Source organism: Pristiophorus japonicus, chromosome 18 (assembly GCF_044704955.1).
Source record: "Pristiophorus japonicus isolate sPriJap1 chromosome 18, sPriJap1.hap1, whole genome shotgun sequence".
NCBI lineage: Eukaryota > Metazoa > Chordata > Chondrichthyes > Pristiophoridae > Pristiophorus > Pristiophorus japonicus.
Genome location: NC_091994.1, coordinates 20,976,851 through 20,997,251, shown reverse-complemented (window position 1 = coordinate 20,997,251; position 20,401 = coordinate 20,976,851).

Sequence of the window (20,401 nt, the reverse complement as noted above, 5' to 3'; positions counted from 1 at the left end):
TGAGTGGGCAAATGCGTGGCAGATGAAGTATAATGTGGATAAATGTGAGGTTATCCACTTTGGTGGTAAAAACAGAGAGACAGACTATTATCTGAATGGTGACAGATTCGGAAAAGGGGAGGCAACGAGACCTGGGTGTCATGGTACATCAGTCATTGAAGGTTGGCATGCAGATACAGCAGGCGATTAAGAAAGCAAATGGCATGTTGGCCTTCATAGCGAGGGGATTTGAGTACAGGGGCAGGGAGGTGTTGCTACAGTTGTAAAGGGCCTTGGTGAGGCCACACCTGGAGTATTGTGTACAGTTTTGGTCTCCTAACTTGAGGAAGGACATTCTTGCTATTGAGGGAGTGCAGCGAAGATTCACCAGACTGAATCCCGGGATGGTGGGACTGACCTATCAAGAAAGACTGGATCAACTGGGCTTGTATTCACTGGAGTTCAGAAGAATGAGAGGGGACCTCATAGAAACGTTTAAAATTCTGACGGGTTTGGACAGGTTGGATGCAGGAAGAATGTTCCCAATGTTGGGGAAGTCCAGAACCAGGGGTCACAGTCTAAGGATAAGGGGTAAGCCATTTAGGACCGAGATGAGGAGAAACTTCTTCACCCAGAGAGTGGTGAACCTGTGGAATTCTCTACCACAGAAAGTAGTTGAGGCCAATTCACTAAATATATTCAAAAGGGAGTTAGATGAAGTCCTTACTACTCGGGGGATCAAGGGGTATGGCGTGAAAGCAGGAAGGGGGTACTGAAGTTTCATGTTCAGCCATGAACTCATTGAATGGCGGTGCAGGCTAGAAGGGCTGAATGGCCTGCTCCTGCACCTATTTTCTATGTTTCTATGTTTCTATGGATCGAGAATTGGTTGGCTAATAGAAAGCAGAGAGTCGGGATAAATGGGTGTTTTTGGGGTTGGAAATCGGTGGTTAGTGGTGTGCCACAGGGATCGGTGCTGGGACCACAACTGTTTACAATATACATAGATGACCTGGAAGAGAGGACAGAGTGTAGTGCAACAAAATTTGCAGATGACACAAAGATTCGTGGGAAAGCGGGTTGTGTAGAGGACACAGAGTGGCTGCAAAGAGATTTAGATAGGTTAAGCGAATGGGCTAAGGTTTGGCAGATGGAATACAATGTTGGAAAATGTGAGGTCATCCACCTTGGAAAAAAAAACAGTAAAAGGGAATATTATTTGAATGGAGAGAAATTACAACATGCTGCGGTGCAGTGGGACCTGGGAGTCCTTGTGCATGAATCCCAAAAAGTTAGTTTGCAGGTGCAGCAGGTAATCAGGAAGGCGAATGGAATGCTGGCCTTCATTGCAAGAGGGATGGAGTACAAAAGCAGGGAGGTCCTGCTGCAACTGTACAGGGTATTGGTGAGGCTGCACCTGGAGTACTGCGTGCAGTTTTGGTCACCTTACTTAAGGAAGGATATACTAGCCTTGGAGGGGGTACAGACATGATTCACTAGGCTGATTCCGGAGATGAGGGGGTTACCTTATGATGATAGATTGAGTAGACTGGGTCTTTACTCGTTGGAGTTCAGAAGGATGAGGGGTGATCTTATAGAAACATTTAAAATAATGAAAGGGATAGACAAGATAAAGGCAGAGAGGTTGTTTCCACTGGTCGGGAAGACTAGAACTAGGGGGCACAGCCTCAAAATACGGGGGAGCCAATTTAAAACCGAGTTGAGAAGGAATTTCTTCTCCCAGAGGGTTGTGAATCTGTGGAATTTTCTGCCCAAGGAAGCAGTTGAGGCTAGCTCATTGAATGTATTCAAGTCACAGATAGATAGATTTTTAACCAATCAGGGAATTAAGGGTTATGGGGAGTAGGCGGGTAAGTGGAGCTGAGTCCACGGCCAGATCAGCCATGATCTTGTTGAGTGGCGGAGCAGGCTCGAGGGGCTAGATGGCCTACTCCTGTTCCTAATTCTTATGTTCTTATGTTCTTATGTACCAATTCAGGATTCATGTTTTGTCTATGGCCAACCTCCTTTCCCCTGTTTTTATGCTAAGATTTAGTTAGGAGCTCTGTTCATGAGCTTGCATGTTTTTGTAAAAACAATTGAACAGAGGAAAACTTGGCCCTAAGTGTCTGGGACTTGGAGTAACTGGGTCAGGTCATAACAACTGCTCTAAACTAGAAAGTAATTAATATTCTAGGACAACCAGGGCTTTAACATTTCATTCCCATTCACTTTAGATGTGCAGGGAATGGGGTGGGTGAGAGACTCTATCTTCATACTCATGCTGCATCTTTAGTGCTGTCAAAGAGTAATTAATAGATACAGAGGTGACATTTGATAAAGCATACAGTAGAATCATAGAAATTTATGGCAGGTCATGCGACATTTCAGAGTTGTGCGCTGATTGATGTCACAATCTGACTAATTACCATATTTTCAGCGTGCGCAGACAATAGCAGCACTGCCGACCTGCCTAAAATGGCGGCCACCGCGTTCCACGACGGAAGTGGTGGATGCGAGGTGGTCACCATTTTTTCTCCGAAACCGACCTAAGGTGCCAAAATTCACAGCCACAATATTTCTGTCCAGGAGTCACATGATAACAAATGACTCGCATGGGTTGCCTGTGCCTTGGGCTCATGCTTCACAGGATTTATCCTCTATTTTAACGGAGCTGCTGACCCATTTGAATGGGCCAATGCCTGGAAAACAATAAACATTTGTGTATGGATAGAAACATAGAAACATAGAAACATAGAAAATAGGTGCAGGAGTAGGCCATTCAGCCCTTCTAGCCTGCACCGCCATTCAATGAGTTCATGGATGAACATGCACTTCAATACCCGCTTCCTGCTTTCTCGCCATACCCCTTGATCCCCCGAGTAGTAAGGACTTCATCTAACTCCCTTTTGAATATATTTAGTGAATTGGCCTCAACTACTTTCTGTGGTAGAGAATTCCACAGGTTCACCACTCTCTGGGTGAAGTAGTTTCTCCTCATCTCGGTCCTAAATGGCTTACCCCTTATCCTCAGACTGTGACCCCTGGTTCTGGACTTCCCCAACATTGGGAACATTCTTCCTGCATCTAACCTGTCGAAACCCGTCAGAATTTTAAATGTTTCTATGAGGTCCCCTCTCATTCTTCTGAACTCCAGTGAATACAAGCCCAGTTGATCCAGTCTTTCTTGATAGGTCAGTCCCACCATCCCGGGAATCAGTCTGGTGAATCTTCGCTGCACTCCCTCAATAGCAAGAATGTCCTTCCTCAAGTTAGGAGACCAAAACTGTACACAATACTCCAGGTGTGGCCTGACCAAGGCCCTGTACAACTGTAGTAACACCTCCTTGCCCCTGTACTCAAATCCCCTCGCTATGAAGGCCAACATGCCATTTGCTTTCTTAACCGCCTGCTGTACCTGCATGTCAACCTTCAATGACTGATGTACCATGACACCCAGGTCTCGTTGCACCTTCCCTTTTCCTAATCTGTCACCATTCAGATAATAGTCTGTCTCTCTGTTTTTACCACCAAAGTGGATAACCTCACATTTATCCACATTATACTTCATCTGCCATGCATTTGCCCACTCACCTAACCTATCCAAGTCACTCTGCAGCCTCATAGCATCCTCCTTGCAGCTCACACTGCCACCCAACTTAGTGTCATCCGCAAATTTGGATACACTACATTTAATCCCCTCGTCTAAATCATTAATGTACAATGTAAACAGCTGGGGCCCCAGCACAGAACCTTGCGGTACCCCACTAGTCACTGCCTGCCATTCTGAAAAGTCCCCATTTACTCCTACTCTTTGCTTCCTGTCTGACAACCAGTTCTCAATCCACGTCAGCACACTACCCCCAATCCCATGTGCTTTAACTTTGCACATTAATCTCTTGTGTGGGACCTTGTCGAAAGCCTTCTGAAAGTCCAAATATACCACATCAACTGGTTCTCCCTTGTCCACTTTACTGGAAACATCCTCAAAAAATTCCAGAAGGTTTGTCAAGCATGATTTCCCTTTCACAAATCCATGCTGACTTGGACCTATCATGTCACCATTTTCCAAATGTACTGCTATGACATCCTTAATAATTGATTCCATCATTTTACCCACTACTGAGGTCAGGCTGACCGGTCTATAATTCCCTGTTTTCTCTCTCCCTCCTTTTTTAAAAAGTGGGGTTACATTGGCTACCCTCCACTCCATAGGAACTGATCCAGAGTCAATGGAATGTTGGAAAATGACTGTCAATGCATCCACTATTTCCAAGGCCACCTCCTTAAGTACTCTGGGATGCAGTCCATCAGGCCCTGGGGATTTATCGGCCTTCAATCCCATCAATTTCCCCAACACAATTTCCCGACTAATAAAGATTTCCCTCAGTTCCTCCTCCTTACTAGACCCTCTGACCCCTTTTATATCCGGAAGGTTGTTGGTGTCCTCCTTAGTGAATACCGATATCATAGAACTGTACTGACATGGCCTTTGCCAACATACACTGAACCCAGAACATTAGGCTTCACAACCTGACACAAATTCACCAGCAGCTAGCAAAAAACAATTTATTTGCTTGGCCTGTGGTATGTACAATGGATGTCACCTTGTGGAGAGAACTAGCAACTGCATTTTCTACAAATGAGAATCACTCCATTCCAGTGACAAAAGCATATTCCTATTAATTAACACATTTTTGCAACACTATTGCCAATCATATCCATTAATTTCACTGATCTCTGCTATTCTAAAGAATTGGGGGTAGAAATTTGGGCTCGTCCATTGTTGGGCACGTGGGTGGCACCGGGTATGTTCCCTGCCCCTGAATGGTGAGGCCTGAGGCACCCCCCCTCCATATTGGGCCTCAATTAAATGCAGCAGTCGTGGCACAAATAGACAACCAGGGAAGAGGAAACTGATTGGACTGACTGCTGCTAGCTTGGCAGGGGCCCTCAGGTAAGTGAAGCCTGGGGGTCAGGGGATTGGAGGCTGGGGGGGTGGCAGGAGGAGATAGATGGCCAGGAGTGGGGTTGGGGGCGGGGGGGGACCGGGGCAGATGGGAGGTCGAGGGTGGGGAGGATGGGAAGATAAGCAACCAGGAGGGAGTGGGGCGGGGGGCGGGGTAGATAGGAGGCCGGGGGAGAGGGAAGATAGGCGGCCGGGATGACGGGGTATGGGGAGATAGGAGGCCAGGAGCAAGGTGGAGGGGAAATAGGTGGCCTGGGGGTTGTGGGATGGTGGGGAAAGGTGACTAGGGTGAGAGGGTGTGGGGAGATAGGAGGCCGAGGGGGTGTGGCGGGGGAGTGGAGGGGGGGGGGAGATAGTAGGCCAGGTGATTGGGAGGAGTGGGGAGATAGGTGGTATGGTGGGGATGGTATGAGGCCAGGGGTCAGGAGGATTGAAGGCTGGGGTCTGGAGGTAGGAGGCCATGGAGGAGATTGGAGGCTGGAGTGGGGGAGGATTGGAGGCTGGAGTGGGGGAGGATTGGAGGATGGAGTGGGGAGGATTGGAGGCTGGAGTGGGGGAGGACTGGAGGCTGGAGTGGGAAGGATTGGAGGCTGGGTTGGGAGGATTAGAGGCTGGAGTGGAGAGGATTGGAGGCTGGAGTGGGAAGAATTGGAGGCTGGTTTGGGAGGAGCGTCGGTTACCAGGGTGGGAGCGCGTTCTTTGAATGTGGGGTTGGGTGGAGCACTCCTGCTGCTCCCTGCTCCACCTTCAGGTAAGTAAATGTCAATAACTTACCTTTTTTGGTAAGTGGGCCCAAGCTCTGGTTTCAGTGAGTGCAGCCAGCGTGGGTGCCGGCTGCTTCAGGAAAAACCAATCCTGCAGTGGGAGCCTCAAACAGTTGTTAGGCTGCTTATTTGCATATGCCAAGGAACTAACACCTGTTTCAGGCACAGGCCCTGAACACCAAAATGCCTGCCCGCCATATTAGGACCACAGTAGGCTGGTCAGGGTCCAGAACATGTGAGTTGCTCATTGGAATTTATAGGCCAAGGAGTGCAATGGCGATCATGTCCCTTGGTTTTGTAAGCCAAGGAATTTAAAATATATGCCTCATAAATGATAATTGTGATGCCTAGTATGAAAGGAACTTGGCCACACACAGCACAATGTCCAATATTCCATTCTTCATTTGTTTTACGTGTTTCGTTTACCCTTGGGCTAGGGAGGAGTAAAATCAGACAGGGTTGCAACTGCTGATGAACGGGATGCGGACAGGATCGAGCACGCTATGCTCCACCCCTAGGGTCGAATGCTACCTATCCGCGCATAGAAAATCTCCACTTTAGTGAGGGCCCTCTGTAGCCTGGCTTACTGTTGCTAACTGTACCATCCCAGCTGAGATTAATGTCTGCACATTTGACCACTGAGTTTATGAAACAAAATTATTGGTGGAAACAAGAACAGTGGAAACTGAAGCACGCCACTTCACTTCGCCCCACCCACACAACGCCACTCCACTCCCGCGAAAGTATCCATGTCCAGGATGTAATTTAAAACAGGCTATGAGCCACAGCCCCTGAGTTATGACATACTAGACTGCAGTTAGTCAACCTGTTCCTGGATAATAAAAATATCAGCAACACCCTAATTATAAAGAAAATGTTGATTTATTTTAAGCCGAGTTTGTGGCACTGAGAGTGCACAGACCTGTTTGTGGAAAGATGAAGGAAAGAATTGCTTATTGTTGTTCCTTTGATTGGTGTATAGCAAGGTTAGCCAACATAACATAGATCAAGAGCTAGATAAAGAACTTTATCTGACAGAAACATAATTTATCAGATGCTTTTAAATTACAGATAGGTATTGTAATGTATGCGCCTGGTGAGTATGCTCACAGGTTTGTAGAGCTGTTGCATTGTGAATGACTTAGCCAGTCATGTGATGTACACAAGACTCAATAAAACCCCAGTCAGTTGGGTCTAGGTCATCCACAATGAGGTATGCAGTTGTGAGCCTAGTGGATGAACTGGTACTGTGTCGTGTGATTGTTAAGCTTTTGTTAATAAACCAACTAGTTCTTAATAGCAATGTGTTGCTATGAATTTTTAAGCAAAAACCCATGAAGCAAATACATTACACGTTTAGTTTGGGCCGCACCCTAGAACTCGGAATTGAACAGACTTTAGCTCAGCACCAAAAGTTAATAAACTTGTACACCTTAGGCCTCGGTCTCCATTAAAGAGAGACACAGCCTAGCATCAACAATTAAAATACTTGCGTGGTACAAGCTGCAGAGTTTCTTCCATTTCGCTTCTTCTCTCAATTCTGTTGCAGAAAGAAAATCTTCCCTTACCCCTATTCCAAGGACAGCTGACTGTCATTTTTACTGAAAGGTCTCACTTCGGTTGCATTTCCCCCATTGGCCAGAAGAGATTCAGTTACTTTACAGCTCGGACAGTTTCAGCCCTGTGTAGAATGCAATTCCACCAATAGACATTTATTTTGAGTTAATAAATCTGCGGGTGAATTATACCTATTCTCAGCCTGAACACCCCCACAATCCGCTATTGGGACCAACATTCAGGATCAACCTGCAAATGGCACTTCTCAGAAAAAGTCGCTGTTCTCTCTCACAAATGTTTTAAAGGAAAATCATTGAGCTCTTCACCTTTTCATATAATAAAGTTCCGACGAAAGGTCATCGATCTGGAACGTTAACTCTGTTTCTCTCTCCACAGATGCTGCCTGACCTGCTGAGTGCTTTACACCATTTTCTGTTTTTATTAATAAAGTGGGCAAGTTTGACTCAGCATTTTTCTTACTGCTCCTCTCTGACGGGATTGGACAGGTTAGATGCAGGAAGAATGTTCCCGATGTTGTGGAAGTTCAGAACCAGGGATCACAGTCTAAGGATAAGGGGTAAGCCATTTAGGACCGAGTTGAGGAGAAACTTCTTCACTCAGAGAGTTGTTAACCTGTGGAATTCCCTACCACAGAATGTTGTTGAGGCCAGTTCATTAGATATATTCAAAAGGGAGTTAGATGTGGGCCTTACGGTTAAAGGGATCGAGGGGTATGGAGAGAAAGCAGGAATGGGGTACTGAAGTTGCATGATCAGCCATGATCTTATTGAATGGTGATGCAGGCTCGAATGGCCGAATGGCCTACTCCTGCACCTATTTTCCATGTTTCTATGTTTCTTGATATCACACTTCACTCTCTGGTTCTGCCTGCTCGGGCAACCGCCTCCCTTGACCACTTTCCCCCTCAACTGCGCTGTTTTCCACTCTTCCCTCAACACCACTTAGAGCAGCATGGGTGACTGTCCAATCAACAACAGCCAATAGTGCTAGTTCTGCCATTGAAAAAGAAAGACTTGCATTTATATAGCGCCTTTCATGACCACCAGATGTCTCAAAGCGCTTTACAGCCAATGAAGTACTTTTGGAGTGTTGTCACTGTTGTAATGTGGGAAATGCGGCAGCTAATTTTCATACAGCAAGCTCCCACAAACAACAATGTGATAATGACCAGATAAACTGTTTTCTTTTACGTTGATTGAGGAATAAATATTGGCCAGGACACCAGAGATAACTCCCCTGCTTTACTTCAAAATAGTACCATGGGATTTTTTACATCCACTTGAGAGAGCAGACGGGGCCTCGGTTTAACTTCTTATCTGAAAGATTGTACAATGCTCCCACAGTACTGAGCTGGAGTGTTAGCCTAGATGTTGTGTGCTCAAATCACTGGAGTGGGACTTGAACTCACAACCTTCTGACTCAGAGGTGAGAGTGCTACCCACTGAACTAAAGGCTGACACATTGACAACAGGGATAAGGTAAAAAGCTGCACTCCAGCCGATTAGATTGAAAGGGACCATCCATAGGTGCAAATTAGACTCAGCCAGCGGGATTGTTTGCTCTTGCTGCCTGACTCACTTCCGCAGCTATGTCCGTGACCAGGAGGCCCTGGAGAAGCAGCACGCGGTGTCCATCGGTATGCTTGAGGCCTTCCGTCACTGGTGGGCACCGCAGGGACTGGAGTGCATAACAGACACGGAAAATAATATTTATTATTGAATTTGCTAAGTTTCCTTTGTTTCTGATGATTTGGGTGGTTATTGTTTGTGTCCCTCGAAGAAGGATGTACTTTTGTCAGGTTATTTTTTTGAGGGGTTGATGACACTGGGGCAACCTGATTGTTCAATTAAAACGCGTAGCTTAAAAGGGAAAAGAGTGGGATTTCGCAAGAGATGTGTCACATATAGCTCACAGGACACTGGTTGGCGACTGCTAATGTACAGACTACACTGCTTTTAAGAGTAAATAAGACTGATTTTATCTCCATCTGCCGTGCATAAACGTGGTGGTAGTATCCAGTAAATGGCATCAGGTCACTTACAGCTCCATTCACGCAGAAGAGCGGTCGCTGGTAACATGAACACTGTCCATTTGTACCAAGTGACGTAACTAGCAGTTCTTAAAGTGACCACTGGAGGCTGCTCATTAAATGGCCCATGAAATGTTAAATTATCTTTGATGTGGCCAGGATGGGACCAGAGAAAGACCCCGTTTCGCTGTCGGCCCCTCTGAAGGTCTCCCTGGGATTGCACTGGGCCTAGATTAATCCCCTTTGGCAAGAGCTCAAAATGGCCTCTGTTTGTTCACCTCACTCCCTTCTCTTTGTTTCTTTAACCCTCGATTCTTTCGGCTTCCTTTCAACCTCAGTACCAGTTCTGTCACTATCACTATCACAGGCCAGTTCACAGTCGTATGTTGACTGTGGTCTCCAAGACATATGACTGATAATGTTGCTGCCAGTCGGTTTAATGTGTGTACACCACCAAAAAGATCACGTGGTTAATTGTTGCATGTGTTGTCCACTTTTGATGTGTTTATGTGAAAAATTTCAAAATAGAAGTTTTATTTTTCTACAACTATCTGTTTCCCCATGTAACCTGGAAGGGCGGTCTCCTGATAAAAATCGACTCTTAGGTCAGTTTTCTTTTTGACGTATTGAATTTGAGCTTGTGTGTAGGAACAACCTCCACTGAATTTTAGTTCCCTGATGCACCTCTGCACTGTAACAGATCTCTGCTGTAACCCCCGATCTTTGGGTGAGAAGAAAACCACAGAGCAGAAGAACCTCAATGACGTGGGCTACCAGATCTGCCTGTGTGCATTCCGCCATGGGTTCCACGTGTGACCGTTGCACCATACTCTTGCAGAGACCTCTACTCACTCCGTGAGAGGCAACGTCCATACAAAACTTATTGCTAGTGAGATGGAGCATTGCAGCAAGGAAGATCGAGAAGAGCATTGGTACGATGACGCAGACCTGCTTGACCCCGGTCTGGATGTGGATTGGGTCTGTGGGGGTCCGTTGGTCAGGATCACAACTTGCATGTCGTCGTGGAGCAGGCGGAGGATGGCAACAAACTTTTGGGGGCAGCCGAAACGGAGGAGGATGCTTGATAGTCCCTCATGGTTGATAGTGTCAAAGGCCTTTGTGAGGTCAAAGAAGGCCATGTACAAGCGTAGGTGCTGTTCCCTGCATTTCTCTTGTAGTTGTCGCACGGTGAAGATCATGTCCGTTGTACCCCTTAGTGGACGGAATTTGCATTGTGACTCTGGGAGGAGCTCTTCGGCCACAGGGAGAAGTCGGTTAAGGAGGATTCTTGCGATGAGTTTCCCAGTGGCTGACGGCAGGGAGATTCCTCTGTGGTTGCCGCAGTCGGACGTCCCCTTTTTTAAAGATGGTCATGATTATGGCATCTGTGAGATCTTTCGGCATTCTCTCCTCCTTCCAGATAATAGAGATGAGGTAATGCATTAGTGCCAATAGTGCTTCTCCGCCATACTTTAGTGCCTCAGTGGTGATTCCATCTGTTCCTGATGCCTTGTTGTTCTTGTGCTGATGGATGGCCTTGTCTACCTTGTGCAGGGCTGAGGTTTTGCTGAGATGGTGATGGGTAGCAAGCTGCGGGATGGAGTTGAGGACACTCATTTCGAAGGCAGAGTCTCATTTAAGGAGCTAGTCGAAGTGCTCCTTCCAGCGTGCCCTGACTGCCTCGGTGCCCTTGATGAGTGCCTCTCCGTTCTTGGCCAACAGTGGGGTGGGGCCTTGGGTGCTTGGGCTAGAGATGGTATTGACTGCGCTGAAGAATCCTCGCACATCATGGCTGTTGGCCAGCTGCTGGATCTCCTGTGCTTTCTCCACCCACCATCTATTCTTCATCAAATTCAGTAGGGAGGGGAGTAAAGCTGGAATTAGAAAGCAAAAATAAAGAAAGTGAGTTTGAAGGAGAGAGGAAACAAGCAGGAAAAAAGGGTAAAAAAACAAACTTAAAGGCATTTTGTCCAAATGCATGTAGCTTTTGTAACAAAATAGGTGAGTTAATGGCACAAGTTGAGACAAATGGGTATGATCTGATAGCCATTACAGAGACATGGTTGCAAGGTGACCAGGAGTGGGAATTAAATATTCAGCGATACTTGACAATCTGGAAGGACAGACAGAAAGGAAAAGGAGGTGGGGTAGCTCTTTTGATAAAGGATGGAATCACTGCATTAATAAGAAACGACATTGGCTCAAATGATAAGGGTGTTGAAACAGTTTGGGTGGAGATAAGGAATAATAAGGGGAAAAAGTCACTGGTGGGCGTAGTCTATAGGCCCCCTAACAGTAGCAACTCTGTTGGTCGGAGCATAAACCAGGAAATAGTGGGGGCTTGTAAAAAGGGAACAGCAATAATCATGGGTGAGTTTAACCTCCATATTGATTGGACAAATCAAATTGGTCAGGGTAGCCTTGAGAAGGAGTTCATAGAGTGCATAAGGAATGGGTTCCTTGAGCAGCATGTCACTGAACCAACCAGGGGGCAGGCTATCTTAGAATCTGGTCCTATGTAATGAGACAGGATTAATAAACAATCTCCGAGTAAAGGATCCCCTCAGAATGAGTGATCATAGCATGATTGAATTTCAAATTCAGATGGAGGGTGAGAAAGTTGGATCTTTAACCAGCGTACTAAGCTTAAATAAAGGAGACTATAAAGGTATGAGGGCAGAGTTGGGTAAAGTGGACTGGGAAAATAGATTAAAGTGCATGACGGTTGATGAACAGTGGTGTACATTTAAGGAGATATTTCACAACTGTCAAGAAAAATATATTCCAGTGAGGAGGAAAGGGTGTAAGAGAAAAGATAGCCATCCGTGGCTAACTAAAGAAATAAAGGACTGTATCGAATTAAAAACAAGGGCATACAAAGTGGCCAAAACTAGTGGGAGAACAGAAGACTGGAAAGCTTTTAAAAGCCAGCACAGAATGACTAAAAAAATGATTAAGAAAGGGAAGAAGACTATGAAAGTAAACTAGCGCAAAATATAAAAACAGATAGCAAGAGTTTCTATAGGTATATAAAAAGAAAAAGGATGGCTAAAGTAAATGTTGGTCCCTTAGAGGACGAGACCGGGGAATTAGTAATGGGGAACATGGAGATGGCAGAAACTCTGAACAAATATTTTGTATCAGTCTTCACGGGAGAGAACGCTAAAAATAGTGGATAGTCTAGGGGCTATAGGGCAAGAGGAACTTAACACAGTCACAATCACTAAGGAGGTGATACTCAGTAAGATAATGCGACTAAAGGCAAATAAATCCCCTGGACCTGATGGCTTGCATCCTAGGGTCTTAAGAGAAGTAACGGCAGGGATTATGGATGCATTGATTGTAATTTACCAAAATTTCTTGGATTCTGGGGAGGTCCCAGCAGATTGGAAAACTGCAAATGTGACGCCCCTCTTTAAAAAAGGAGGCAGACAAAAAGCAGGAAACTATAGACCAATTAGCCTAACATCTGGTTGGGAAAATGTTGGAATCCATTATTAAAGAAGCAATAGTAGGACATTTGGAAAAGCAAAATTCGGTCAGGCAGAGTCAGCATGGATTTATGAAGGGGAAGTCATGTTTGACAAATTTGCTGGAGTTCTTTGAGGATGTAACGAACAGGGTGGATAAAGGGGAACCAGTAGATGTGGTGTATTTGGACTTCTAGAAGGCATTTAACAAGGTGCCACATAAAAAGTTACTGCACAAAATAAAAGCTCACAGGGTTGGGGTACTATATTAGCATGGATAGAGGATTGGCTAACTAACAGAGAATAGAGAGTCGGGATAAATGGTTCATTCTCTGGTTGGTAACCAGTAACTAATGGGGTGCCACAGGGATCAGTGCTGGGACCCCAACTATTTACAATATATATTAACGACTTGGAAGAAGGGTCTGAATATAACATAGCCAAGTTTGCTGACGATACAAAGATGGGAGGAAAAGCAATGTGTGAGGAGGACACAAAAAATCTGCAAAAGGACATAGACAGGCTAAGTGAGCGGGCAAAATTTGGCAGATGGAGTATAATGTTGGACTGTGTGAAGTCATGCACTCTGGCAGAAAAAATCAAAGAGCAAGTTATTATTTAAATGGAGAAAGATTGCAAAGTGCCGCAGTATAGCAGGACCTGGGGGTACTTGTGCATGAAACACAAAAGGATAGTATGCAGGTACAGCAAGTGATCAGGAAGGCCAATGGTATCTTGGCTTTTATTGCAAAGGGGATGGTGTACAAAAGCAGGGAAGTCTTGCTACAGCTATATAAAGTATTGGTGAGGCCACACCTGGAATACTGCGTGCAGTTTTGGTTTCCATATTTACGGAAGAACATACTTGCTTTGGAGGCAGTTCAGAGCAGGTTCACGAGGTTGATTCTGGGGATGAGGGGGTTGACTTATGAGGAAAGGTTGAGTAGGTTGGGCCTCTACTCATTGGAATTCAGAAGAGTGAGAGGTGATCTTATCGAAATGTATAAGATTATGAGGGGGCTTGACAAGCTGGATGCAGAGAGGATGTTTCCACTGATGGGGGAGATTAGAACTAGAGGGCATGATCTTAGAATAAGAGGAAGCCCATTTAAAACAGAGATGAGGAGAAATTTCTTCTCTCAGATGGTTATAAATCTGTGGAATTCGCTGCCTCAGAGAGCTGTGGAAGCTGAGACATTGAATAAATTTAAGATAGAAATAGACAGTTTCTTAAACGATAAAGGGATAAGGGGTTATGGGGAGCGGGCAGGGAAGTGGACCTTAGTCCATGATCGGATCACCCATCATCTTATTGAATGGCGGAGCAGGCTCGAGGGGCCATATGGCCTACTCCTGTTCCCCTTTCTTATGTTCTTATGTTCTTATGTAACATCCCCAGCATCAAAGCACTGACCACACTCGACCAGCTCCATTGGGCGGGCCTCAACATCTGCATGCCTGACACGAGTCTCCCTGAGCAAGTGCTCTACTCGGAACTCCTACACTTTTCAATTTCCCCCAGCTTTCCCTACCTCTCTCCACCTTCCCTAAAACCTAATTCTTTGGCCTACCCTCTTCTGCTGCTCAGGTTTAACCCCCTCCATGAAGCACTTTGTTGTTAATGTTTTCTACATTAAAGCAATTATTTAAGTTCAAGTTGTGGCAATGTCAAGTTTTTACATCTTAAACTTCTCCTATAGTAAAATTTAATGTAACAAATGTAACGCAATGCATTCTGCTAATTACAAGAGCGACAAAGATAACTGACGAGGCATTTCACTATGGTGAGACTGTAAAAGGAATCAACTGTAATCTCCGCATCATTGCTTAGCAACACTCACTGCAAAAAGCGACTGATTTTGTAGCAATGTTAATGTCATCTAGTACATATTTATTTTGATTGTATTTCTGAGGTACAGTACATTGTGAAACCAATTTTGATACTTCAGATTTGTTCTCGGATTTATGACTGCTGAACTGCAAGTGAAAGGAAAAGGAATTCACTGGGCCAGTCTGACACAAGCTTCAGTTCCCCGCATGGCAAAAGTGAGCAGAATTTCTATCAGACTGACCCATATCACACTGGTTCAAATAGTGCTTATTCACAGCTGGCTTCAAGCAAAATCAAACCAAGTCAAATCAAATCGGACACTCAGGCCACTCTTTATAGATTGAGAATTACGCTTTTCTGGCCTGTGTTTAATGAGCTGGATCCTTCAGCCTCATGTAGAAGTAATTCTGGAACCATTGCTTCCAGGTTTTTTAAGGTATTGCTCAACAGGTACTGGATGCCTCCTGACATTTCACCCAAGTGGCCATTTTGTATGTGTGAGTCCAGGCAGCTTTGATAGACACATTTGTGATTCCTAGTTATGGGCAACTGTGAAAGCAGTTTGCAGGAAAGTGCAAAGCAAACACAAGTGTCGCAGACCATTATCCCAATGTTTACCAAAGTATCAAGAAATTCTGTTTGCTTAGCTATTTCTATAGAAATAGACTTACATGAAAGAAGTTCCAAACGATAATTTACCAAGTTCAGGCTGCTAGTCCCTCGTTCTGTTGCGGGCACACCAGGCACAGTGAAAGGATAATAAACACGCGATAGTATTTGAGGGAAGGATATGAAGAGCAATCTGACATTTATAGGAACAGCATTGCAGATATATCGTAGATAAGAAAAATGTAACTACATTTTTACAGCACTGTGCCATGTCCTCGTTTGTTCCAAATGCTTTATAACCAATGGGCTACTTTTAAGACCATAAGAACATAAGAATTAGAAGTAGAAGTAGGTCAAAAAGCTCCTCAAGCCTGCTTTTCCATCAATAAGATCATGGCTGATCTTCCATCTCAACTCCATTTTCCTGCCCAATCCCTATATCCCTAGATTCCCCTAGAGTTCAAAAATCTATCTATCTCAGCCTTGAATATGCTCATCGACTGAGCAGCCACAGCCCTCTGGGGCAGAGAATTCCAAAAATTCACAACCCTCCGAGTGAATAAATTTCTCCTCATCTCAGTCCCTCATTGGCGACCCCCTAATCCCGAGACTACACTAAGTTCTGGACTCTCGAGCCAGGGGAAACAACCTCTCAGCATCTACAAGTGCAGTCACTCATTATGTCGGCAAAGGCAGCAACTAATTGGCACGTAACAAGGTCCCACCAGCAGTAAATGAATGAGTGAATCATTGACACAATAATCAGCTATTCGGTGATGCTTGTTGAAGGAGGAATGTTGGCCAGGCTATCAGAAGAACTCTCTGCTCTGCTTCAAATAGTGCCATGTGATCTTTTATATTCACCTGAGCAGGCTTTTGGTTCCTCAGTTTACGTCTCAACCAAAAGATGGCACTTCCGACAATGAAGCACTCACTCAGTACTGCACTAAAGTGTCACTTTAGGCTAAGAAAGAAAGACTTTCATTTATAAAGCACCTTTCATGACCACCAGACATCCCAAAGCGCTTTACAGCCAATGAAGTACTTTTGAAAGTGTAGTCACTGTTGTAGTGTAGGAAATGTGGCAGCCAATTCCCCCAAACAGCAATGTGATAATGACCAGATAATCTGTTTTAGTAACATTGATTGAGGGATAAATATTGCTCCAAGACACTGGGGAGAACTCCCCTGCTCTGCTTCCAAACAGTGCCATGGGATCTTTTATGTCCATCTTGAGAGCAGACAGGGCCTCAGTTTAATGTCTCATCTGAAAGACATCACCTCCGATGGTGCAGCACCTCCCTCAGTACTAGTGCGTCAGCCTAGATTTTTGTACTCACGTTTCTGGATTGGGACTTTGAACTGACAACCTACTGACTTAGAGGTGAGAATGCTATCACTGAGCCACAGCTGACATTCAAAGCTGACAGCTGAACTCAAGTCTATGGTGAGACTTCAAGCACAATCTTCAGACCCAGAGGTACGAATGCTGCTAATGGAACCAAGCAATTTCTAGCTGGTGATCATATCTTCATAATAATAAAATAAAATAAATTGCATTTGCTTTGTTTCAAATTCTGAAAGTGGTTTTACTGCAGTGATGCAGTAGAAAAGAAATAGCTCTGTATATATTTTTATCTTTGGGGAAAACAATCAAGTGGCTTGTCAGTCATTTCTTTCACAAGTCACTGCCTCAGTCAAATCAAATCAAATATGTTAACCCCAAGGCCATGCTATTTTGGCTCGAACTCTTGCATTGTGGAGGATGAACTGAAAGGAAAGGCCAAGGAAACTTTGTCTTGAGAGAGTATTGGAAGCAACAAGCATACTTTTCAAAGGGGCATTAATAGACCAGTTATATTACACAGTCTGTGATACGGTCTTGATTGTGCAGCAAACTGTATTGTAATTTAGACATCAACTGAATTGCATTTAGGGAAGAAGCATGAGACCCCCCCCCTGCCGGCCTTTCAGGAAGTTGTCTTACACAGCTTCTGCTTCACACACCTGCTGCAGTATAGCTGCAATCAGTGCCAACCAAGTTTGAAAGTCTGGAGAACTTGTTAAATTTCAGCCTAGGATTCCCAATTGTATCGCTAACAGTAACCCAGTAAAACGAATGGGTTACCGTGGGTGTTACAGTTGGAAAAATCTTGGCTTTCATTTTTAATCGTTTTGGTATTAACAGAGTCATTGGGAGAGTAGTTTCAGCAATTGACTATTTAACCCTTTGCGTACTGAATTTCCTTTATGCTAATTAAACTCTGAACTGTGTGATATTTAGGGAGATTATTTCCTGTACTTTTTTTTAAACCCATTTCAATTTTATTTCCTCCCTTCTTTAGATCCATGTTATGTACCACTCCCTGTTTCCGCCCCTCTCATCCATCTGGGATTGGAGTTTTCTTTCATGTTACCTTTGAATATTTCAGTTGTGAATCTTTCATGACATGAACGACACAGTAAGCATTCATATTTTAATTATTAAGGATAAATTTCCCAGTCTCAGTGATCTTGCTGCATGACTGGCGTGAGTGAGAACACAATCCACAACAGCCTTCCCCATCAGATCTTCCTCCGCACTGGGAAATTCTGACCAGATAAAGGGCCGCAGCTGGATTTAAAAGAATACAGCTACTTAACGTTAAGTGGTCACATATTTAAGTCAACATATTTTGGCATCCTTTTTAAAGGCTGTGTAACTCAGAATTTTTGCCAAGCTTTGCAAAAGATGTGTGGATGTCAAAACAAATGAGACGGCCACAATTTGTGGTCAAGTGATGAAACTACACAGCACTCAAACTCCCTGCATGATAACTGGTAAATGGAAGTACATCGTGGAGCAGGCTCGAGGGGCCAAACAGCCAGTTCCTGCTCCAATTTCTTATGAGGTGAGCACAAGGAGGGTTACCCTGTTTGGCATTCCAGGGTGTCCTCCTCAATGGATAGCAGGACTGCATGGACAGGATAGCAGGATAGCGTGGACAGGATAGCAGGACTACGTGGCTGGGAAGAAGTAATGACCCGTGCAGTAAGCAGAGAACCTGGTAAGTGCAGAAAAAGATGTCAAAATGCTGTGGAGGAAAGCCACCCAACAGTATTGTACACCGGGCAAGTCACCCATGTATGCGTGCTGCAACTTATTACTTGTCCGCCATGCCACAGAACTACTGCTAGCCCATGCCAAGCCCTGAGACAGCTTCACAGCCTTTACATAGAATCATAGACTAGCACAAAAGGAGGCCATTCAACCCATCGATACTGCACCCGGTTCTTTCGGAGAGTAATCCAGTTAGTCTCACATCCTCTGCTCTTTGCCCAAATCCCTGCAATTTTTTTGCATCGAAAATGTATCCAATTCTCTTTTGAAGGCTGCTGTTGAATCTGTATCCACCACCCTCTGAGGCAGTGCATTCCAAATCCTAACCACTCGTTGTGTAAAAACGTTTTTCCTCATGTCCACTCTGGTTCTTTTGCCAATCACCTTAAATCTATGGCCTCTGTTTATCAGCTATTGGGAACAGTTTCTCTTTATTTACTCTATTTAAAACCTTCATAATTTTGAACATCTTTATCAAATCTCCTCAACCTTCTCTGCTCGAAGGAGAACAGCCCCAGCTTCTCCAGTCTATCCATGTAACTGTAATCCCTAATCCCTGGAACCATTCTAGTAAATCGCTTCTTTCATTGTTTACACTACTTATCAATACTCCAGTTGGGGCTCGAGACTGAACCTGTCAGCTGTTAGAAAAAAAGCTAACCACCGCAGCAACAGAATCGACAAAGGTCTCGAGAGGGCGACAAATCCAAATTAGACCATCAGAATTGAGGTGGCTGATTGGCTGCAAATCTTGGAGCGTGGTGGGGCCCAGTGGAGACCCAGGAGCAGGAGCGGGAGAAGCGGAGGTTGGAAGCGATGAGGAGCGGCGGTCAGAAGCGGCGAGGAGCCGAGGTCAGAAGCGGCGAGGAGCGGAGGTCGGAAGCAGCGAGGAGCGGAGATCAGAAGCGGCGAGGAGCAGAGGTTGGAAGCAACAAGGAGCGGAGGTCAGAAGCGGCGAGGAGCAGAGGTCGGAAGCAGCGAGGAGCGGAGGTCGGAAGCGGCAAGGAGCGGAGGTCGGAAGCAGCGAGGAGCGGAGGTTGGAAGCGGCGAGGAGCGGAGGTCAGAAGCAGCGAGGAGCGGAGGTCGGAAGCGGCGAGGAGCGGAGGTCAGAAGCGGCGAGGAGCGGAGGTCGGGACTGGCGTGGTCCAGAGGTCGGATGCAACGAGGAGTGGAGGTTTGAGGCGGCGAGGAGCAGAGGTCGGAGGCGGCGAGGAGCGGAGGTCGGAGGCAGCGAGGAGTGGAGGTCGGAGGCGGCGAGGAGCGGAGGTCGGATGCAGCGAGGAGCGGAGGTCGGAGGCAGCGAGGAGTGGAGGTCCGAAGCAATGAGGAGCGGAGGTCGGATGCAGCGAGGAGCGGAGGTTTGAGGCGGCGAGGAGCAGAGGTCGGAGGCGGCGAGGAGCGGAGGTCGGAGGCAGCGAGGAGTGGAGGTCCGAAGCAATGAGGAGTGGAGGTCGGATGCAGCGAGGAGCGGAGGTCGGAGGCGGCAAGGAGCGGAGGTCGGAGGGAGCGAGGAGCCGAGGTCAGAAGCGGCGAGGAGTGGAGGTCGGAAGCGATGAGGAGTGGAGGTCAGGACTGGCGGGGTCCGGAGGTCGGAAGCGACGAGGAGCGGAGGTCGGATGCAGCGAAGAGCGGAGGTTGGGACCGGCGAGGTCCGGAGGTCGAAAGAGGATAGAAGAGGTGGTTGGGACGGACGAGGTATGGAGGAGCAGAGGTCGGAGCCCAGCGGTGGAGCAGCGTGGACCAACAGCAGGGTCGAGACCAAGGGAAGGTGCAGCACGGGCCAATAGCAAAGTTGTGAGGTTGTGAGGCCCACACTGTGCCCTATGATTTCCAGGGAGGGAGGTCCTATGGCAAGGAGCATGGAGGACAATAGGAGTATGTTTGTGTTTGTGTGTATGTACTAGGCACATGCAGGGGAGCCTGGTCTCCAATCGTTTTGGATCCCCTTGCCACTGAACCAAGACCTTGCTCTGTCAAGCCTGTGTGCAACGGCCACCCCACGTTAAAAGCATTCACGCACAGGCATCCTCCACTGCTTAAAATGAAGTTTGGGACCTGGAACATCAGAACCC